The sequence below is a fragment of the Corvus moneduloides genome, chromosome 3 (genome assembly GCF_009650955.1).
Source record: "Corvus moneduloides isolate bCorMon1 chromosome 3, bCorMon1.pri, whole genome shotgun sequence".
Lineage (NCBI taxonomy): Eukaryota > Metazoa > Chordata > Aves > Passeriformes > Corvidae > Corvus > Corvus moneduloides.
In genome coordinates this window covers 5,227,193-5,251,488 of record NC_045478.1, presented here as the reverse complement: position 1 = coordinate 5,251,488, position 24,296 = coordinate 5,227,193, and the positions used below count along the sequence as shown (strand labels likewise).

Here is a 24,296-nt window from a genome sequence, read left to right as displayed (position 1 = left end):
GTCAAGGTCTTTTACTTCTGATGTTTTTAAAGTGCTTGTTATTGATCCTGACTGAGCTCAGCTTTTATGCAAATGCTCAAATAAATTTCTGTGGTGAAAAACACCTAGGTTCATCACAGATCTTTAATAATGTCAATATAATAAATATGCTATTGACTCTATTAATTTCCCCTAGAAAACAAAATCTGTGGAATAGTAGCTGAAGACCTGGCAAAGTGAAGCTTATGAGAGACTAAACCAGCAGATTCAGGGGGTAGAAAGAAGAGAGGGAAACTTTTAAAATTCAAAGAATAGTGAGGCAGTATGATATTTTTGGAAGAGGACATTTTGGAAAGCAAGTTTGGTTTAGGTGCCTTAAACTTCAAGAAAAGTTCAGCCTCACCGTTCACAGAGTCACAGAATGGGTCATTTGGAAGGGGCCACTGGAGGTCATCTGGTCCAAGCTCCCTGCTCAAGCAGGGTCCACCAGAGCACAGAGCACAGGGCCGTGTCCACGTGGCTTTTGAGTATCTCCAGAGGAGACTCCACAACCTGGAATTGTCACCCAGAGGATTTGGTCTACAAATTAGTCTTCTTAACTTAAAGGAATTTCTTTTTGCATGTTTCAGGTCAAAGTAGTAGTGAGAAGAAGTTCTGGAATATAATCTTCAATAATTGCTTCAATAGACACAATGTGGGTACAGTACAGCTAAATTTTTCTAAAGCACTTGAATGATAAAAAGTTCTGAATGCTGTTTCCGAAAGAAATTAGTTACATGGAAACCAAATAAAAAATCTCTGATACTTAGAGTCCTGTAAAATACAGACTGCCTATATTGATATTCAGAATCAATTGATACTGATTTTGAAGAAGTCAGGATTTCATTCTTAATCACATCTCAAAAATGAAATGTATGTGTTTATGTCAAAAGGCATTTGAAAACTTTCCCTTCTGTTACACATTCAGTTTCTGATATAGAAAAAGTCAAATCAACATCTTCATGCTTTCTTCTCATTTTAAAAGCAAAAAAAAAAGGCATTTTATTTCATTAAACAGTTACATACTTGTGATGTCTTTGTCTATACTTCAAGCTGTTGTGTGCAGTTATTTGTAATTCTGCAGTGTTAACACTGTGTATTTGAAAAAGATGAGTTATTATTCTATAAAACCAGTAGGAAGTCAAATCTCAGTTTGGAAATCTTGTTCCCTTCTCTCCCAACCCCCATCCCAAGGTTCCTCCTTTCAGATTTATGAAAGAAAACATTTCTTTCTGTAAAAGGTTTTTGTATGCCAGCATCTGGAAGTGTTTATTTCAGTGGCGTGTAATCTATCTGTGGATTTAGTTAGCACCAGACCCCCTTTTGTGTACTCCTGACTTAAAATTTTTATAAATGATCTTGTTGAATTTGTGCCAGTGTGCACATGGTTTGGCTGATTGCTGCATATATCCTTTACCTGCCAGTCACCTTTGATTTATATTCCTTCTCTTCTGCTTTTGCCTTCCAAAAATGGTGCCACTGAACTGTCCTCTAAATCATCTTATTGGATAAATTGCTCCAAGATGAGATGGCACAGTTTTGGCCAACTCCTTGACAGAAGGCATTCCTATAATCCATCGTCGCCTGCTCTGTGTAGGGCCATTCAAAAAAGAGAAGGAACAGGGGAAATGGGGCTCCCTCTTCGATCCAGCACTATTTCTTCCAGTGCTGCCCAGAAATGTAAAATGGGACATTTGATTTATATGGCTCTTAATAGCTTCTGAAGACCCATAAATGATTGAGAATCTTTCACGTCTCCTCTCCTGAACTGAACTTCTTCATTAGATAAATTTAATCCTGATAATATGGTTAACAGGATTTTCTCCCAGAAAGATTAAAATGTAACAGAATAGCATATTCAAGAATATTTTAAAGCATTTCATTTGGAATAGATTATACAATATATATGAGAGTTCTTTCCATTATAAAAATCCCTATTGGTTTCCTTAAGCTAAACAGCTAATACTCCTTCAGAGTAACAACGGTTCTGTAAGCTTTACTTAATGACATTACTAATTTGGAGAGTTTTATGAAGTTTCTTGGAGAAAAGCAGGTGGCTTGGCAATAATTTAAAAGGTTCCAAATTTGTGGTAGCAGTTTCAGGGGGTTTCATGTTTCTAAAGAGGGAGACCAAGCTGCATAGTGCTTAAGAGTGTCTGACACAATGATGTATCATTTTGACTAAGTTTCCAGAAGTTCATTGGTCATTAAATGTGCTGCTTGACTTTATATTGCAGTTTCCCAGCTGTCCCTACTCGGGTAATCTTAATGCTCCAACAGAATTTATTAATGAGGGCATAAGCTTGCAGTACTGAGGAAGCAGTTAAGTTGCCCAGATGATTTTATTGAACAGGAACATAGATTTTTAGATAAGACAAAAATGTCATTGAAGTAGATTTGAAAAGAACTGGCTCCCTTTCTGCAGAGCACTGGGAAAGTATTTACAAATGGTCTGGATAGTATTTGATATCCTGTGGGGATATTTAAAATTCTTGGATTGCACATACATCAGTGTCCTACTACACAACACAGTACATGAATTGTTGCAAGTGGCACGTGAGGCTTTCAGGCAGAGAAGATGTGGTTCTGTTGAGGCAGGAGACACTGGCATGGAATGGCTCTGCTAATGCAGTTTGTACAGCCACACGGAGGGTTGTGCTCTGCTGTGTCACTGCCTGTTCAAACCTGTTATGCTGGAAGTACTGAACAAAACATGTCTTGCTCAACACAGGAGCTCACACTGCAAAATTTTATCATTTTTCATATTTAATGGTCAAAAAAATCTGTTTTGTCAAATAAATTTGCTAGCTCTGTTAGTGAGAAGATAAGTGAATGATAAGGGTTGCAATCAGCTGAAGTTACCATATAAACATAAGCAACTCTTAATCTCATAAACCTTATATAATTATTTTTTTCTAACTGTATGGCCAGATTCAAATACATACTAGAGGCATTTCAAGCACAGTTTTACTGATGTAAGAGGATCTGAGGGTAAAAATATGTTACTTTCTAAAAGTGTATGTTCTTATGTGCCTCCTGAGAGGCTTAAAAAATCTTAGTATGCATGAGAATCTGACTTCTGGTACTTTGCTCAAGGCAATCTAACGTGTAATACATAAATATGTATTTCAAGGATAAGGTGAGAACTATAATTCTAGAGCAGATACTGGGACTAAAAGGTAACTTAATTAAGTGTACCAAGATATTTCACAAACATAAATATGTCCTTCTTCCATAATTTGCATTAATTTTTGTAAAGACAGTGGCATTGCATCCATGCAGCAGGTACATTCTGGTACAAGGGTTAATAAATAGAAACTTGGTACCTGAAGAATCCTAACAAAACTGAAGACTCTTAAAAGGAAAGTGTCTTTTTGTCTTTGCACAGAATAATAGTTCAGCTCCCTGCAGGATTCATGTTTTTGTGAATTTGTTAGATCATGGACAATACCATGTACTTACGCCATCGTGTAATGCAAGATCAGTTGTATTTTATACCATTCTTTCAGATTTTCCTTGAACATGAGTGTTCATTCATATTTTTCTCCTTGAAAGTTTTAAAAGTGCTTTATGAACTGGAGCTGCTTATAGTTCACTCTCAGTGCTGCTCTGAGCCAGCTCAGTCTGAGATGCAGCAGCTGTGAGTCGGCAGCAGAACTGCCCAGTTCTGTAGCAGAGGATGTGAGCTGTCTGGATGAAACATTATGAGAACTTTAGGATCATGTAATAAGGCTGTTTGACATGGAATTAACCTACAGCTGAAGAAAAATTGCATGAAACCTAATTTCTCATGAGCAGGATCTTCATTTTAGGTGCTGCTTGTACAACTGACTCTTGACAGACATGTCCTGTTGTACTGAGCTTGGATGGAAGGACAGGCTGGATGGGGCTTGGAGCAAACTGGTCTAGTGGCTGGTGACCCTGCCTGTGGAGTTGGAACTAGATCGTCTCAAAGGTCCCTTCCAACCCAAACCATTCTGGGATTTGATGATTCCATGATAGGATCTTACCTGTGGACATCTCTGGCAGCCCTGACTTGTCACTGTGCAAATAAAGAATGTAAAACCTCTAGAATATCAGAGTAAATCTGGAAAGGGGCAGATAATAATATGGGAGCACCAAAACCAAGTGGAGATATTTTTTTATAACTCTTGCCATCTGTTATTTTCCATTTATTTGCTTGCTCTTGTTCCTTAAGTCCTATAATAATACTCAAACTCGAGTACTTGTTCAGCTTGGCATTGCACACAGGGGAAGACAAAGGTTCCTGAATGTAAGCAGGGATTTTATGCTTTGTTTCACTCCATTTATCATGTCCCACTCAGTGAAGTGTCACTTCTCATTTAAATCTTTGATACCACTAACAACAAAAAAAGTTACTGGGCGTGCAGCAGTACAAATGATGTTTGATTGCCTTTGTTTGTGTCCCCTGTCCTGTCCATGCCCTGAGGCAAAGGTGCTCATTCTCCCCTCGTCCTCTGATACACCTCCAGGCATCAGAAGGCAACAATGTGATTTGGTTTCTAGAAAATCTCTTTAACACCAAAGTTTTACTTTTCTCCAAACCAGACCCATTTCAGGGAGCCCGGCTGCACACTTGGTACTGCTTAGAAATATTTCTGTAGGAAAATCAAGTGAAAACACCAGTCTTCAGGCAACCAAACACATTTAATGAATTTTATTTTGGGGTTTCTGTGTTCCTTCCCTGAGGTTTTGTATTATTCCAGCTTTCTGACTTTAGCTTCAAGGTTGCATAAACCTCAATTCAGCAAAGCAGTCATCTGCTTAATTTTTAAACTATACCTTCAGTCTGACAAAAGCATGTGCTAATTTGAGGCTTCTGGTATTATTAGTAATGTAAGTTTTGATATATCTGTTATTTAAGCTTTTTTTTTTTTTTAATGTGTTGCACATAGGAGAAAAGGAGAGAGGGATACTTGTAGGACATAAAATGGGATGAAATTAAGATCGGATTCTTTTTCTCACCTTGTAATGTTTGCCTCACTGGCAAGTTTTGGAAGATACTTAAAGGCTTTAAACTGTAGTAGGATACAGCACTAGGTCAATATTTTGGTGTTAGCAGAACTAAGGAAAAAATCACAAAATTAAGGAAAATTCTAGAAAGACATATCAGACGTCAGAAAATGAGAACAATTAATCAAGTACCAGTCATGTTTTTAGTGCTGTGTGCTGCTGTACTTATATTTCTGACTGTGGTTTCCAGTTTAGGATTAAGCTTCAGCCAGAGTTTTCTGGTACATCTCTTGTATCTGCTATTCTACAGTGATAAAATTTCACAATCGAGATAGTTTTCTTGCTTTTAAACCAAGCCTCTTCCTCCCAGTTAAATCTCCCTGGATAATTCAGTTCCCTTCACAGCAATTAAATTCTTTAGTTACTTATTGATAGAAGTTACATCCTTTCCTCCATGACAGTCTCAGGAGAGGGGATATGAGGAGGGATTTTTCCTTGGTAAGACACCTTTCTGTCTCTGGGGGTATTTATATTAGTTAATATGCACATGGATGAAAATGTAAGATATTGGGCTTTCATAAAGACCCTGACCTTTTCTGCAAAGCCCTGAGAATGTGTATGAAATAAGTGGTTTCCTTCAGGCTTCAACTACAGAATGACTATGGAACCTGGAGTATACCTGAGTGGTTAAAAAATATCCAGTTCTGTTTTACTAATTTGGAATGAATTCCACAGCCAAGAGCTCTGCCTAAGAATTACATGCCTCTAATTTCACATCATTTAAATTCCAATAATGGTAGGAGAAAAATAAGAATAAGTAATAATAAGAAATAATAAGAAAAAAAAAGGCAAGAACAAAAATTGCATGATAAATATTTGCATAGGGTTGCTAACACTGGCAGGTGGGGAAGAGGCTGGTATCCAGCCTGGAGGAATTGTACTAATGCAGGCACAGGTCAGTCTTACAATGTGTTGATGTGCTGACAGGATTGTCATTTTTGATGGCAAAGAATTGGGACAACAGGAAAAAAATAAGACTCTCCAGAGATCCACATGTGTTAGTTTTACTGCAGAAGGTGCTAAAACTGCTGGAAGCAAGCGGTCTCCGTGCAGAATTATTGCAATGCAAACGGCCTGGAAGTGAGAAACAGTAATTTCATGAGGTAATTTTGTCAGTGGTGAAGGGTTTGGGTATTTTTTTTTCCTTGCAAGAAGGACAGGTTATTACTATTTACCATCAAGAAAACTCTAGTTCTAATTGGTGTTTAGATACGATGCTTAAATTACCCTCAGAAGATATAGTGTAGGTTTGGAGTGTGGATTAACTGCTTCTGAGAAAAAGCATTCAGCTGTTTCTGCATCTGTTAACAAGAAAGTGAAAACAATCTCACCATTGTGCATGGAGGGTTTTTTATTTTTTTGAAAAAAAGGAGCAGATGGTACAGGAGGAAGGTATATGCTTGTTGCCACGTTAGGAAGCTTGGGGTTTAATATCCCACGGGGTAGATGAGGCCCATCTTTGTCCACAATTTACTACAATAATATTTAGGTGATAAAAATAGTTAACTAGGTACAAAAGAGATAAATTAGATGGCTCAGCAAACAGATAAAAATTTAGTAATTATGGCTCTTTAGAACATGTTGAAAGCCATTCACGTGATCAAGGAATACTAATTTTGGGACATAATCTTATAGCCAGCTCCAAATTATCAGAAGTAAGGAGACATTTTGAATGCTTAACCTGAAACACGTAAAAGAATACAGGGATTTATTATAGTTTTTTAAAGGTGCATGATACCATTTCTTTAAAGTGGGATTTTTTTATCTGGAGTCTCTCAACAGAAGTTAACCGTCATTTAACTTTAAGAAGGGGGGAAAACAATCTCATTAGTAATGCTTTTCAGTGTGAGAAAAGAGTCAAGAGTCAAGATCCAGGATTCCTCTGTATTTCTGTATTATTCATCTTACACAAGTGCAGAACAGAAATTAATGATGGCTCAATAGATTTTGCAATATAGAGACATGAAAAATACAAGATTTGATAAGATAAACAGAAGAGTGAAAGGAGATAGTGCTGTTTAGCTGGTGAGGAAGTGGTCTCAGTATACAAATTATCCAGTCAGTATGAGATTTTTTCCTGTACGAGTCACAGCACGGAAGAGTTTTAAGAATGAAGTGACAGTGGGTGATGATGTTCATCTGCTGTTTGATTTTTCCTACCAAAAAGATGCTGCGGGAGATGTGCTGGCTTGAATGTTTGGTGTGTGCACAGCAAAGAGTGGCAAATGAGGTGATCCAGGTTGGAATCTGACATCTGATGGGAGATGTGCTGCTGCATAGGAGGAGGATGTGTCATGAGGGGAAATGGAAAGCAGCTTCTAAAGCATGTGGCTAGAGGAAAATCAAAGTGATGGGTGGGAGAAATGAGCTTGGCAGGATCCTTATGACTTGGTACAAACAAGAAAATGTTGTTTTTCAAAGCTAGATTCCTCAGTGTTTCTGTGACTTCCACAGATTGGAATCTGGATAAAGGGTAAGGAAGGCTGTTGCATGACACTAGGATTGTTATCTGGAAAGAAAAATATGAAAAGCAGCTGCAATCCTGGAGTGAACATAGTATCCAGTGTCAGAGATGATGCCCATGTTACACACCTTGATGGTGGTGGGGGGCACGAGGTTATTGACGAACAGAAATGGAGGATTTGGAGTCGGTGGGAGATGAGGAATTCTAGTTTATCCACATTCAGCCTGAGCTGGCAGCTTGACATGAGAGCTCTCAGAGGGACGTAAAAATCTAACTAGTCCTGAGTTATTCAGCCTGGAACCTTTATCGGTTGCACTTTAGGGTAAGAAACACTTACAGCCAAGTCTGTGAGCAAAGGTTACAATGCAGAGTATTATTTGCTTCCCCTAATTTATTACACACTTCCCAATTCATCAAAGCACAATTTCCTTTTAGGTGGCTGAAGCAAACCCTTATATTTCTTATTTTTTCATGGAAAGAATTCATTCCCAGCTTCATAAAGTTTATTTTCAAGAAATTGTGGGTTAAAAGTTTCTAGTAATGTCTTTTTCCAAAAAAAGTAATATTTCACTTTAAAGTGATGTGGCACTATTCAGCTGTCTGAAGTCAGCAGCAACTCTTTGGCTTTAGTGCTTACTGACATAAATCCCAAGAATAGCCCTAGATACTGGGAAGTTCTGCCTGTCACCATTATAACTGAGGCTGACTTTGTAGTACCAGTGTAAAGAGAATAAAGGGGGACCTTATCCCAATCTAAAACTCCCTTAAAGGAGGTTGTGGCCAGGTGGGGGTTGGGCTCTTCTCCCAGGTAACAAGTGACAGGACAAGAGGAAACGGCCTCAAGATACACCAGGGGAGATTTAGGTTGGACATTAGGAAAAATTCCTTTGCTGAAGGGGTCGTCAGGCATTGGAACAGGCTGCTCAGGGCAGTGGTGGAATCACCATCCCTGGAAGTGTTGAATAAATGTGTGGATGTGGCACTTGGGGACATGCTTTAGTGGTGAGTGCTTATTACTGAGTCCCCAACGGTTCTGTGGCTCACGTGCATGAGCACACGGACACAGGGATGGCTTCAGTAATATTGAGCCGATGGCAAGGAGTTGAGAAGGGTCCTTGCTTAGAGTTCCACAGAAAGCAGTTTATTGCTACAACTTGTGAAGGGTTCTAGAGGCAAATGACCCCGAGCACGGGACAGTTTGAGCTCAAGTACAGGGGTGTGGCTAACACCAAGAGCTGAACTGGGGTACAGTACCATAACCAAACAAGGCATCCTGGGAGAGGCTCCTTTCCCTCACCATAACCGCTAAGGCTTTGGCACCAGACACTGTCTTACCAAGAACTGTCTCTGTCTCTTGTACCACAGGTCAATTGGCCACCACAAGTGCTGGGTTAATGGTTGGACACGATGATCTCAGAGGTCTTTTCCAACCTAAATGATTCCAAGATTGTATGAATGAGGCTTTGCTGATTGCTCTGAGAAATCCCCTATGCTGCTGTATTTTCTGACATAGGCAGAGTGGCTGGAGCTCTGCATTCATAGTGAGTGTTGCAGGTTTGGAAAATTTACATTGCAAACTCTTCAACTTTCCATTTCTCCAAAAGTAGTTTATTCAGGGTCTAGTTTCCTTGTCAAATATTTTTGGAGTGAAGTTAATTGAGGATTGTAAAGTAATGAAGAGGACAAGGTAGTGACAAAGAGTTACTGAGTTACTGTGTGATAAATGAAGTGTAAGCAAGTTATTTTCGTTCCAGAGGAGCCAGATGTTAAGTATTTCATCTGCAAATTAAGCAAACGGGCAACATTTACAGTCTCTGGGGCTGTACCTTGCAAAGTGGGGATTTTGAAAGAGTGTCCTGGAGTCTTGAGGAATCAGTTGAATGTGACAGAGCCAATCCAGTTCTATAGCTGAAGGGGTTGAGGCAGTCCTTGGGGAGGCAGGAAGGGGAGTAGGAAATAGAAGAGTTTTCTGCTGTACTGGGCCAAGCACAGCTAAAATGTGTGCTTGTGTTTTAGTGAGAAACCCAACAATTGGGTGAAGGACTAGAAAATACCACCATGGAGACAGGAGTTTATCAAACTGAAGAAAGTGTTGTGTAGCCAGTCATTAAGGACCCATAAAAATAAAAAGTCTCATGTCTTAGGGTTTTTCAGTCCTTGCATGCAAATCTGTATGGAAATTTAGGGGGGGATTCCTCTGGTTAGATATAAATATTTGTATCTGAGCACAGTGACAAACATCCGTGATCACAACTAGACAGGTTTCCCAGAGAAGCTGTGGCTGCCCCATCCCTGGAAGTGTTCAAGGCCAGGTTAGATGGGGCTCGGAGCAGCCTGGTCTAGTGGAAGGTGTCCCTGCCAGTGGCAGAGGTTGGACTGAGATGGTTTTTAAGGTCCCTTCCAATGCAAACCACTCCATGATTCTATGATTTCCTTTATAGTCAATTGAGAGGAACAAGCATTTCTGGGCTGTAATTTATCTCTTCCTAGGGTGGCTGTTTAGGAGGGGTCAAATGGACCATGCTGTGGAAGTGCCTGTTTCTCTACCTTGACAGGATGATGTGTGTGAGAAGTCCTTCTAGTGCAGCTTGACATTTAAGCTAGACAAATTCAAACTAGAAATAAGGCATATGTATTTATAACAACATAACTAAGTGCTGAAATAACTTAGCCAATGATTGTGACAGATTATCCATGACTGGAAAATTTAAAATCAAGAGGAGATGTTTTTGTAAAAGCCATGCTTAAGTTCAACCACAGCTATTGGTTCTGGAGAGCCAATTCAAGAAAATTGTGTGGGCTGTGTTATGAGCACAGTGAGGTTAGATGGTCCTTTCTATCCCCAAGAGCTATGAATCATCCTTTGCTGGTGCTTTGGTAAACTGTAAATGTGAAAATCCACTTTGAATGCAGGTCAGCAGCTTATTTGGTTTGAATTCCTGATGTTCACATTAATAGTTTCAAAGGAAATACTTCAAAATTTGCCTTCCTAAATATAGCAATTTCACTTCAGAGTTGCAATTTTGTGTTACACAACATAGTCTGATCTTTTTTTCTAAAAACGTAAAAAATAAACACAACAATGTAACAAGTTTATAGAAAGTAGCTATTGATTTTGTAATTTTGACATTTGCTTTTAGAACTGAAGTTTCGATAATTATTTATTAGAACAGGTAGACTAGAAGGAAAAAAACCCAGCATTTTTCTTAAAAGCCAATGGAATAACCTTTTTTTAGAACCCTCAGAAAGTTCAGATCATTATTTCTGTATGTAGTATCTCTATACTTTCTTATAAATATTCATATTACTCTTATATTATGAATAAAATGGGCTAAATACACAACCTTAATTAGAGTAGTGGAAATAACAAGTTATTTCCATTCTTTGAATGTCTTTGGCAAATTTCCATTGTGTCAACATAATTAAGATATATTAATATTAATCTGGTAAGTACTGTAACTTTACATAGTGGAAAAATAAAATAAAATGGACCATGAGAACATTTTTCAATATCAGTTTCAATTTTAATACTTTATATTCTTGTGAAAAGTTATAAAAATGTGTTATTAGTTTATTACCCCATTAAGAAAACAATGCAGCAACAGATGCTTGTTACCCCAATTTTCTCAGTCTGTTTATGGGGATGTTTTATCAAAATGGGTCTTTTAAAAGTTATAAAGATGTAATACTCTCCTAAATTAGGTCATAAATGCCTAATGTGGAAAACTAATACATTTTATTATTTTTCAAGTATGGGTTTATGTATATTAAAATATGCAGCTGTTAGGAAGTCTGGAGTGTGTATAACAGAAACATATTGCATTACAAGATGTTAGTGTCTCTCTGAGTATGCACATTCTTTATGCACATACCCACACGAGTTTTTGGCACATGGAAGAGACTACACTAACATTTTGGCTCAGTATTATTTTCTAATATACATTATTATTTTATGAATAGATGTAAATGCTGAATATACTGAGCACATACATGCATTTTTACTCTGTATTTGCCCAAATCCTGACAGCAGCCTCATACACAAATTGAGGAGGTAGATCGAAAGTGCAGGTATGAACAACATTCAGTTCCAACATCAGCAACTGTGTGCTGTGTTTCTGTACAAATGGTGGGAATTCCTGTACAAGGAGTAGTAACAAGATAATGTCTTAGTTTAAACCTCATTTTGTCTTCCATGCTAACCATGCTGGAATGGATTCCTAGTAGTGGAGGAGGAGGAGGAATTCAAGCACCTGCTTTTTTTGGCAGCATAGTGACCATGGCTGCTTTAGGAAATCACAGAATTCCAGGATGGGTCAGGTTGGAAGGGACCACAGTGGATCGTCTCCTCCCACCTCCCTGCTGCAGCAGAATTACCCAGAGCACAGGGAACAGGACTGTGTCCGGACAGTTCTGGAATATCTCCAGTGAGGGAGACTCCACAGCCTCTCTGGGCAATCTGTTCAGGGCTCAGTCACTGCCCAGGACAGAAGTTCTGCCTCATGTCCAGGTGGAACTTGCTGGGCATCAGTTCCTGCCCGTTCCTCTGGTGCCATTGCTGGGTCCCACGGAGCAGAGCAGGAGCTCCATGTCCTGAGGACCCCAAAAATGGTACAACCAGAAGGATTTTTCCAACCTAAATGATTCTGTGATTCTGTGATTTGCAAAATTCCACATAATTTGAGGTGGACAGACCAGTTGTCAAAGATATTGCTGAAGCTCAGAATTCATGCCTCCATTGATGGAAGCCTTTAATGGTCACAAAAATATGAGTAAACTGTAGACCAAATGTGTGCCAATGATGAGAGTGCACTGAATTAGTAGGGGCCTGTTTCCCACATGCACATACCCTTCCCTTAATAATTTATCTATATGGGAAATTCTATATATAGTATTTTGGTATAGAAGGGAGACAGGATTGTGGACTTTTTTGATGTTTTATTCTAATTATTGTGGCATCATTTGACCATTTGTCTAAGTGGGCACATCCCTCAGCAACCTGCTCAGGTGAGACTAGATCATCTCTAGAGGGACCATCCAGCCCCAGTGAGATTCACAGTGCTGTTGGGCATTTATTTAGGGATTGTGTAAATTCAGGGTTTCTGTCTTCTCATCATTCCCTGGATTCAAGACCTGCATTACAAAGGCTTTGTAGATGTACCCATTATAGTCAAAATCATACTGTAGCATATTTGCCTCCCTTCTAACCATGTTAGGAATTGCACATGGAGCCTCCATGCCATGTAGTTTTAATTAACCTAATTGGTCCCAGTAGCTGTGCTGCCAGCCACCAAAGTGTTGATAGGATTTCTCCGGAAGCTCAGCTAGTCTGTCATCATCTGGTCTCAAAATGTAGCAAAGATGATCCTCCCCTCCCAGAACTGTAGGTTTTTATGAAGCCTGAAATTCTAACCGATGTACAAAAGGCTGAATTTGCTGTCATATTCTACTTTTCAACTTACTGGAGTGTCTTGGATGTCATTTATGTTTATGAAGTAGATTCTATAGAGGCAGCACAAAATATACCATGATTTCAATACCAGGGATCCATGGGCAGCAAGGAGTTTAGTTGGCCCTTCTGCAGGAGTTTGTGCATCAGAAAAGGTCAGTCAGAAAGGAGCCTTTACAAAACTGAAAGCTAGAGATGTATTTTTCTGAGAGAGTTTCACAGGAAAACGAGCCTTTATAAAACTAAAAGCTGGGGACGTGTTTTTCTGAGAGGGTTTCATACGAGGTTGTTGTTCCTGGTGGCGAGATATGCCTGTTTTTGCCCTATACCCGATAACGTATCTTATGGACTGCGCCTTGTTGAGGCGCTTTCTTAATTTAGCACCGACTCCAAGTGTTCATAACAAAGTGGAGCAAGCCCTGGTAAACAGTTATTTTATGGCTTCAAGGTTATTTTTTGAGATACTACATCTGGAATAAAGTATTTCAGGACCAATTTGATTATCTGCTTGTCGCTTCTTTCTAAACCAAACTAAAAGGCTTTAATGCTTAGTTGTGCACTTTTCTGGGCAGAGTATTCATTAATAAAATATATCTGGTGTGCCTGGCTTTCTCAGAAAAATGGATTAAAAAAACCTAAAAATTATAATAATGACTTATTATTATTATTACTACTATTATTATTGATTGTATCTGAACATTGTTTTTCTCTGCTGCAAAGCCAGGTTAATTTTGGCCCTTTACAGTCTACTAATGCCAGTCCTAGGACTGTCAGAGGAGAATGCTGAAAATGACACTTTCTGAGCTATGAGGTGTGGTGTTTATCCTGCAAAGGCACATGACCTCATCCAGAAACACATCCCCAGGTGGCTCAGAGAGGAGTGTCCCAAACTGGACCAGGCTGCAAGGGCCACCCAGTTGCTGTCGCCCAGCCCGAACCCAGGTGGCTGTGGCTGTCCCAGATGGCTGTTGGTATAGGACAGCACTGCTGCAGCTCATTTAAATCTTATATGTGTTTTTAAATACAACAATATTTGGGGGTGGGTGAGTATTGTGGGATGCACTTGCAGAGAATGCAGTCCAGTGCCTCAACTTGAATACACTTTCATGGTGAGGTCTAGGCAAGATGGAAGGGCGCTTCTCTGAATCCTCATTATAGCCTCAGATTTTATAAATGTAATGATTTTGTCATCCTGCATATGAATGAAAGGTATTTGCTTTTCTGAACTGTTCACTTTCCAGTTTGTAAGGAGTATAAATTCAGAACACTTCATAGTCTGGGACCTGAATTCCTCCTGTTTGTAAAAATAGATCTGTGCAGTTTTGTTTCCCTATGGGCAACTCCTGTCTTTAAGGTGCAGCAAGCTGGGAGAGCTGTTTGTAAAGTCTGGAATTACAGAGTAATGTAATGGTTTGGGATTGAAGGGACCTTAAAGATCATCTGGTTCCAACCCCCTGCCATGACAGGGACACCTTCCACTATCTCAGGTTGCTCCATGCCCTGTCCAATCTGACCTTGGACACTTCCAGGGATGGGGCAGTCACAGCTTGCCTGGGCAGCCTGTGCCAGGGCCTCACCACCCTCACAGGCAAGAATTTCTGTCTAATGCTTAAACTAAACCTGCTGTTTGTCAATCATTAAAAAGACAGGAACTACAATTCCAGGAGTTTCCATTAACAGTCTGATTTGCTGACAACTGGCTTGGTATTTAAAGGAAAACAGTAATAATGTATCATTTGAGGAATACATTCATGATTAATCACTCTTTTTTTCAGCAAGCTTAACTTCATATGGCTAACAGGGTTCAAATAACATCTATAACCAAATAAATTGTGGAGTTTCATGTGGTTAAAATAAAGAAATTCAGATTTTCCAGAACAAGGAGTTCGGATTTCATCTTGCCAAATGCAAGCATGTAGGACAGGGTGCTTTCAGAGCTGCACGTCCTTCTAAACAAGATATTTCTCAGCACTGACTGTAAGTGGAGGGGGGTGATTTAGCTCAGACTGAGAGATGTCTGTGGTCGAAACTGAAAAACATTAATTGATATCATTGCACATTAAATAAGTGAAAAAGATTTCAGGATGTCTTACTTTGATATAGAAGGTGATGTTAGCACTGTAAGGTCTTAGTGATAGGATTGCTAGATACAGTACAAATTTTGTTTTATGAAGGCTAAAATTAATAATTCAAGTAATTTTTATATTTAGAATACTTTTTTTTTGTTTGTTTCATATTTCAGTGTTGTTAGTCGTCTGAAAAGTGAGTTTGGTATCCATTATGGCTCTGAATTTCCTTACCAATTTAATAACCCCATTTTTTTAATTACATGAATATATTTTCTTTCTTTCAATTGCAGTTATAGGAGCTCTCACTTATAAAAGTAATTAGTAAAAATACTTCTAGATAAAAGTTGATTTTTTCTGTTTGGCCTTTCTGTCTCATATTAATAGTAACTGTTTGAACACTCTACATAGACAGAACATTTTGTTTCTAAGTATTTTGTATGGATTTTTAAATTTTTTTTGTGCAATGTTATTGCATCCTACACCTTTAAATAAGTTATGTGTCAAGAATTATACAGAAAAATAGATAAAAATGAGATAGAAAAATTAGATAGTATGTTTTATGGGAATCCAATTCAGTGTCAGGGATAGACAGATATTTACTTGCAAGGCAAATACCCGAATACAGGAGAATGTGGTATTGGAAAATTCATGGTAGTGTTAGAGATTTCTCTCCTACCACAACAGGCCCTGATAAAAAGTTTGTTCCCATATATAACTGACCATATCCAAAGTAGCTGAATACTGTAAATAAAACTTATTAAATATGCAGCCAAACTCTGGGGTTTTATACACATAAGTATGACATTGTGTAATAGCTGTAAAACAATCCAGAGCATTTCCAAGGGATTATTGCACATCTCAGGTATTTCAACTCATCCAGCCTTTTGGCTTCATGCCTTAAAATGCTACCAGAGACATATTATAATTGTCCAGAAATGCCCTGCCTGTTGTGAATTACAGCTTAAACCAAAATATTCAGTACATTACACGTATACCCAAAATAGATGATTTAACCAGGTTATGTGATGCATATGTTTTAAAAAAAAAAATCTAAATATGGAGTTCAATATGCTCTTCCACAAGCTGGAGAGAGAATTTGCCTACCCATCCAGATTAGCTCCAGAAAGTCCTTGGTAGTTTGGAATGTCATTTGCTTCTGTGTTTACTTGTCTTATTGTCATGATCTTTGACTTTTCTCTCTTTTCTCTTCTTTTTGGATTTGATTATTCAGCACGATGTTGCATCCTGGAAGTGCCTCTAATGCTTTGAGACACTCCAGTATGGGATGTGAATATAGCGTTGAAGTGTAAAGAATGTCACTCATAGCATTCGAGACTGAACAGAGAAAATGGAAGAATAAATAATGACTAAAAGTCTACTACCATCACTGTGATTTTTCTCTAAGTTACACTTCCCAGGAAGAGGTTTTCCTGTAACAGAACTCTATCTGATCTAAGTATTCATGTATTAACCTTTCTTAGAGATAGGATTAAATAGTTAATACAAAGATGACAAGGGGTCTGGAGCATCTCTTATGAGAAGAGACTGTAAGAGCTGGGCCTGATTGGTCTGGAGGAGAGAAGACTGGGAGGGGTTCTCAACAATCCATGTAAATGTCTCCAAGGAGGATGTCAGAGGATGGTGCCAGGCTCTTTTCAGTGGTGCCCAGTGACAGGATGGGGAGCAATGGGCATAAACTGAAACACAAGAAGTTTCACTTCGAACATGAGGAAGAGCTTTCTCCTGTTGAGGGTGCCTGAGCACTGGTACAGCTGCCCAGGGATATTATGGAGTCTCCCTTTGCAAACATTCCAAAACACACCTGGATGAGTTCCTGTGTCACCTGCTCCAGGTGACCGTGCCTTGGCAGGGGTATTGGACTGGGTGGTCTCCAGAGGACCCTCCTATCCCTAACAACTCTGTGATACTGTGAAATGTCATTATTTGTTTTTTTTCCCGTCTTCTCTTACATGAGAGATGAAATAGTAGATCCCTGTTTACCTTCTCTCTAACTTTTGCTGCTATTCCCTCTAAACTCTGCCATGCTGGGCTCTTCTCTGTCTCATCCTGATGAACAGCTTTCTTAGCCCAATGTTTTTGTTGTTCCTGTCCTTATCAGCCCTGTGATAGTTTGCTCTGAATCAAGCAAAGCATTCCCCACTAGACAGGCTGAAGGAGTAGCCAGCAGCGAGGCACACCTTCTGTTGTTTCTTTTTCCTCAACTGCCTTGTTTTTGTCAGATAAAATTGCAAGCAAAAAGCAAATTACAGTGTTTTCTGATATTAACTGTAATATTATGTCTTCTGCCTTGTAGGCAGTTTAGCCCAAGCTGGCTGGCTGCCCGTCCCGAGGCGCAAGGACGCTGCTTTCCAGGGAGGCTCTGTCAGATAAAGCCCTTAGCTTTTCTGGAAGTGAAGGCTATTTTTTCCCTGTTGTTAGTGAAACGAGACCTTATCAGCATAGAAACACAGCCTGCATGGCAACACAAAGATACCTGTTTTGCCTCACATTCGACTCCCGCACCAAAGCATATTTCTAGTGTGGCTATTAAAATAATAGCTTTTAAGGCAGAAAGTCTGCTGGCTCACACTGTGATTATTAGCTACTCAATTAGGACACTTCTCCAGCTATCTGGGCTGAGGTTTTTCAGAGGAGCTGACAGCATAAAGCTGTGTCTGTACCAGGAGATTAACTGTGTCTGTGCTTTCTGACACTGAGGCTCACAAGCATGGCATGACCCATGCCCATATTATTACATTTTCTTATTCTCCCAAATAGGGTGGCCATCTCCAGACTGCCTTTTGAGTATGGCTTCTGGCCTCCAAATATCTCTGAGCTGTGTCCTGGCATTGGGGAATGGTAGTTGCCCCATGCCAAAAGCATTTCTGGGGCTAATAAAATGGTTTAAATGTAATGGGTTTTTGTGAGAGTCCAGGACTATTCTCTGAGAGTGTTTGAATTTGAAGTCAAGTCTTAATGTGTTGACTGCTCTAAAGCTGAAGTCTTAAACCCTGGCCCTCAGAGCAGCTGTGGAAATGGTTTCCTGGGCTTACTACATGCTGTTTGAGCTATGAAAAAAGGTGCCTTTGCCTCAGTGGCTTTATGGGGTCAATTCTGTTTCATAAATAAGTCATTCTTAACTTCTGAAATATAGAAAGTCCAGTTGTCTTGAAGAACGGGCACGTCAGATCCTCTTCAGCAGCATTCAGTATCTGATGCATCTTGTTATATAGAATCACAGAATTGTTGTTGGAAAAGGCTTTAAGATCATCAAATCCAGCTGTCCACCTACCAGCATCACCATTTTCAACATTAAACCATGTCCTCAAGTGCCATAGCCACACATTTTTTGAAGACTTCCAGGGATGGTAATGGCACCACTTCCCTGAGGAGCCTGTTCCATAACCCTTTCTGTGAAGAATTTTTTCCTAATATCTAATCTAAACTTCTGGCACAACCTGAGTCCATTTCCACATGATGCTTATTAATAATAGTAGTTACTGCACACTGCAGGCATCAGGGCTGCTTAACTGAGGGTTGTCTGAACTGCAGATGTTGATGATACAATTTTTTTTTCCCATTTTGCTTTCCTGTAAGAACATCTTTTGTCTTCTTTAATTTCATTAAAGGCCAGGTTGGATGGGGCCCTGAGCAACTTGGTCTAGTGGAAGGTGTCCCTTCCCATGGCAGAGGGTTGGAAATAGATGACCTTTAAGGTCCCTCCCAACCCAAACCATTCTGTGATTCCATGAGTGGGAGGATTGAAGTCAAGACATGCTTTGAGATCTTCTGGTCAAACACTGTGCGGCTGCAGTGGATGTTCTTGTGTGCCCCAGTGTGGTCTGTATATTTGTTTTACGTTCCTGATGGTCAGAGACCTGGTCCAGAGCTCCTGTTGGTTTTTGATCCAGGCACTGGATATCTCTTGCATGGACTGGTATTGTTTTCACACAGTCCTTCAGTGGTTTGGATACCTACAATGAAGTCACAGCACTTGCTGTTTGACATCAAAGGCTGTCCCTGTGAGAATGAGCATAATGAGCAAATAACGACCTCATTGTGTGTGTAAGCAGGGAGAAGGCAAATTATGAAGCAGAACATTTTTCATTTACACAGCAGTGTTTTAATAACCAGCAGATTTTGGGAAAAGGGCTGGAAAAATAGTAAAAAGATAAATGTATTTATGTTTCAAAGTTGTGATTTTGTTAACAAGTACAAAAGTTCATTTTGACATATTAAAATAAAAAAAATACCCTCAAATTTTAGGCAGGATCCAGAGAAAGCTATCAGCATTCCCAGTCGATGCTTGTCATGATATTTTCTTTTTTTCTTTTCCCCCCAATCCTTCCGTGGTACTACTAATGTGAACCTCCTTAGCTGGACACTTGGAGCAGCCTGGTGTGATAGCTTTACCACAAAGGGCTTCTGTGTATTCCAGGAGTCAGGATATAGCACTCTTCTAACAGAAAATGCCCTGTAATGTAGGTGAAGCTCAGACATTATTTATTCCAAATACAGGATCTTTCCATCTGTGAGTTTATAGAGGCTGAGAAATTGTTGAATTTGGAGATTTGCAAATAGAAATTACAAGCTCGACTCTGAAAATATTCCCTCCTGGAAAACAAGTCATATTCCCTCTTGTGAGCATTATCCTCATGCAGCATTAGATTGGTACAGAAGGAATTTCTAAGGTGGACAGTTTTGCTCGTAAAGACATGGCACCGTCTGCTCCTGGAACGAAGCAGCCGATCCTGAGCTCGGGTACATGGAGAGAACAGACCATCACTTGTGTTTGAATTATGTGGAATAATTTTTGTGTGTTTCTTCACCAGGTCCACTTTTTAGGCTGCAGCAGGTTAAAGTTAGAGCTGTGCAAATTTTGAGAAGCCTACATCCAAATTAAGGCTGGCTTGCTTCCAGAAATGGCTGGAGCTGGCAAATTTAAATCATTTTCAAGTTGGAGCTGGGTTTTTTCTGGGTTTTATGTCATCACTTATGAGTTAAAACTGAGGAAAAACCTGGCTTGTGACCGATTTAACCTCTTTTTGCCTCCTGCCTTGGTCTAGAGTATTTTTTCTGTATGTGTGACTTGTTTGTTGAGAACTAACCACTGATGGGATTATACAGTGTGTCGAGTCTCTGGAATTGCCCTTCTAATAAAGCAGGGGATTTTAAAGCTTTTATTTTAAACTTTTACAGAGCATCAGTAGCTGATGTATGTAGGGGAAGGGTGTTCTTAACAGATGTTCTTAAAAATAAATTAATTTTCCACTCTATATTTTTATGTAATTCAGATATTGAATGACAATTTTAAGATTAACTGGCATTAGCAACACCCTGGGACGTGGCACTTCTGCTTCAGTAGTGAATTAAAAGTTTCTTAGCACATAGTTTTTCTGAATTATTCCTGTGGCAGGGGGATAATTTATATACATGAGTTTACAGGTGAAATCACTCTTAAGCCCTAAATCAGTGCATAACTTTGTCCTTGCCCATGGCAGAGTGACTGGAACGAGATGATCTTAAAGGTTCTTTCCAACCCAAACCATGCTGTGATTTATGCATGTGAATGGTTATGAATGTGGATGGTTATTCTGAAGTGATCTGGGAAGCTCTGGAGAAGGTGCTGTGATCATATCATGGGGATCTGAGGAAGCAGTTTACTTCAGTAAAACACAGGTGCCTGGTTAGGACTTGACCTTTTGAAGAGCTGTCCAAACATTTACTCACTCTCACAACACCCTCATGAAGTAGAGGATAAATATTATCTCAGTTTTATGGACAAGAAGGTGAGCACCAAGAGAGTCGGGATTAAAATTTAGGAATTTGTGGCATGCAGTTGCTTGCTTAATCCATTAGACCATGGTGTTTGGTTTGTCAGTAGTCCCATCTTTTATAAACTGGACAAAACCAGTTTAAAATACCAACTAGTTTAGATAGGCAGGAATTCAGTTCTCCCTGCATAAAACAGGGATGAAGCTGTATCACATCATCATAGCCAAACTTTGGGATTTTTTCCATCTTTTTCCCTATGTGTCTTAAAGTGCTCTTGAAGGTGGTAGTGTACTCAGAAAACCTTCTGGAGGAAGGGCAGCTCAGAAAAAAAAGGATGATATTTCCCTGTTAAATTAAGTTGATCATCTCTTTAACCTTAATTTACCAAAGCACATTGTTAGGGAAGCAATGTTGTACCTGTAATTATCTTGGTGAACAGTGCTACTGTATTTGCATACAATGAATTCACATTTGTTTTATGCAGAGTAGAATTTATAAAGCATTTTTGTCATCTGCGCCAAGTCCTTGGGATGTTTCGTGTCACCCACCCATTGAAACACGGCTGAAAAGCACTGTAGAAATGACAAAGGCTGCCATCATTGTCTCTTTCAAACTGCAGTGGAACCGAAATGATACAGGACAAGAGGGCAAATGTTGAGAACTGGAAAGACAGAAAAACAGAGCAGCATGAAATGTCAAACCACATTTTTAAGGCGCTTTTTACTATATTTCCATAAATGCATGAGGGAATTATGTTGCGAATACTTGAAACTGTTTATTTTCATTTTTGGCTTGATTTTCTAGCATTGAAAAAACCATGTCTAATGATCTTGAGTATTCTTAAAGAAAAAAATTATATTTTACATAATGGTTTGCATGTGTGAGTTCCCTCTGGCAGGAGGGCTATAATTAGCCTGTCGTCTCTCAGAGAAGAGACTATCTGTCTTAAAGATGCAACAGTGAGTCTTGGCTGCTAGAGCTAGGAGCAGAACATTGTGATTTTGTTAAAAGATAAACATTATCCCTTTTCACTTATTCATCTTTCTCCTCTTCCTGCTTCTTTGGCTCAAAGTTAGCCTGGAGAAGCAAAGGACAGCTGAGCACAAACAGTTTCTTCCTTCCTCATTCAGCAAGGCATGGCGAAAGATCTTGGCTTCTTGACATCAATAACTTTGCTTCAACTCAACTTGGAACTGTTTGGGCAGCCTTTCAAAAATAAAAAGGTACGATAAAAGGGGACTGAACTTCCTGTTTTAGTCATAAAGTAGCAGATTCAGTTAATGCACACGTTCCTTTGGGATTGTGTGTGTACTGCCTGGGAGAGTCATAGAGTCGTTTCCATTGGAAAGGACCCCAAAAATAATCGAGTCCAACCAGGAGCTCAGCACTGTCAATCCATCACTAAACCATGTTCCTTAGTGCCACATCTACACATCTTTTAAAACTCTTCAGGATGGTGACTCCACCACAGCCCTGGGCGGCTTGTTCCAGTACTTTGTAGTTTCCATAAAGAAATTTTCCGTTATATCCAAGCTAAATCTCCCCTGGTGCAACTTGAGGCCATTGTCTTTTGTGCTGTCACTTATTACCTGAGAGCAGAGCCCACCCCTCACCTGGCTCCACTCTCCTGTTGGGGAGTTGTAGAGAGTGAGAAGGTCCCCCTGAGCCTCCTTTTCTCCAGGCTGAGCCCTCCCAGCTCCTCAGCTGCTCTTCATCAGACTTGTGCTCCAGACCCTTCACCAGTGAGTTGAGGATGTGGAATATTATTCCTTTGCACAACGTTATTGTAGCTATTAAAAGACAATCAGCCAGAATGGGGTGGTGGCAGACAGTGTTGTGTGTTTCAGCCTTTTGCGGTCTCGTTACTAAAGGAGAGTAATTTTGGTAGAAAGTCTTTGCTGCTTTTGGGTATCCATGTGTGTCCTTGATCAGAGGAGGTGGAAGGAGAGAAGGAAAACTCAAAACCACCACAGAGTCAGAAAAATGTAACTGGTTTGAGCTGGCATAGATGTGCTGGTGTGTGTTAACTCTTGGTATTATCATGCCTGAGGTTTCATTTCCAGCATTAACAAAGAAAGCTGTAATGCAGGAGATGATCACACATGGCATCCTTCCAGGCCAACTGGTTGCATTAGCAGGGACTGGGTAAGAAGGTGAGCTTTCCAGTGGCAACAGGAGTATATTGAATTTCATTTTGAAGACTGCCATTACGTGTGCCAGTCCATCAGACAATGTGTTGATCTGCTGGTGAAAACGAACTGCAGTGGCAAGGACGTTTCTCCACTGGTAATGATCTATGGACCAGGATCCCTGAATGTCCCTGTTGTCAAATTCTTTGACTTGTGCCACATCCATTTATTCTTGAGCTTTCTTTGTAATCCTTCTGCTGCTGCTGTCCTTCTGTCCCTCTTCTGTGTTGTGTAATTAGTCTGAACAGTATAATTTTCTTTTCTTATTCCTTGCAACCTTTCCTTCTCCACCCCTCTGCTTTCCTGATACTTTTCTTTGCCAAATAGTCAGAGATTTCTCTCAGTTCTGAGTTCCTACGTAAGCTATAATTTTATTCTATTATGAGTGAGCACTGCTACTTGCAGGCCTGGAACTGATTACTGTTTGCATATATCCAGCATCACCAGCCAAAGAGTCAAAGACCAAAGAGACTTCTCGGAACCTTACAAGGGTTTTAAAATCACCTTGTTATTCTTTTCAGATTCCCCATTTTGTTGGGAATCTCTTTTTTCTTTCAGTTCTATATGTATTCAAAAGCCAAGATTATATTTTGAAAAGTTGTTGTAGATATTAATAACCTTCACAGACAGTCCAAAACCTAAAATCTCATTTTAAATTAGCACCTATTTCCTGTCTTGAATATCCAAAAAAGTCCTTGATTAGATCAGCATGAACTCTCTTTGCACTTTTCTGCAGTGTATTTCAGACTTGGGGATTGACAGACCTTTGCTGGGAGGCTGAGAGCAAAGCTTTTGTGTGTTTTGTCTTGGTACTTGGCCCTGGCTGGAACAAGTATTTTCATTGTTTTTTGAATATTTCAGTGCTTTATTTCTTCATCCCAGAAAGGAGAAATCCCAAAAATAAGAGAAATGAGAAATAGATCAATCATTTGGAAAGTTACAAATATTAGAAGAAAATAGAAGGTTTTTCTCTTTTAATAAAAAAGCTAATGAGAGGTTGTACTCTTCTGAAAACGCCAGCTGAAATTTCTAATAATTCCCTTTATAAATGTTCTATGCTACTATTGTGTTCTGAAAAGATGGGATAATTAGGAATTGAGATGTAAAAGGGGTCGTACTGGCCAATCTGATACCTCTTCTGCCTTTCAACCCTTGCAAAGAAATACTTACAGGAATTGTGACTTGAAAAATGGAGAAAACTGTGGTGGGCTAAGACTTACTTCTGCTGTGCCAATCACTTCCCTCAAGAGCTCCATAATAAATCTTGGTTTGCCATGGTCACTCATGCATTGGCTTTTATA

The 24,296-nt window shown here is 39.5% G+C and overlaps 1 protein-coding gene and 1 long non-coding RNA gene across 5 annotated transcripts in view; one reads left to right on the top strand and one right to left on the bottom strand.

Moving 5' to 3' along the window:
• Positions 1 to 24,296, top strand: part of SUPT3H (SPT3 homolog, SAGA and STAGA complex component) — a 259,239-nt gene that overhangs the window by 214,529 nt on the left and 20,414 nt on the right. The gene's annotated exons all lie outside the window — the stretch shown is intronic.
• Positions 1,179 to 22,645, bottom strand: LOC116441725. The gene is made up of 3 exons (XR_004239220.1): positions 22,413 to 22,645; positions 8,214 to 8,222; positions 1,179 to 1,190 (listed from the first exon to the last, which is right to left on the bottom strand). It is a non-coding gene; the product is annotated as an uncharacterized LOC116441725 (long non-coding RNA).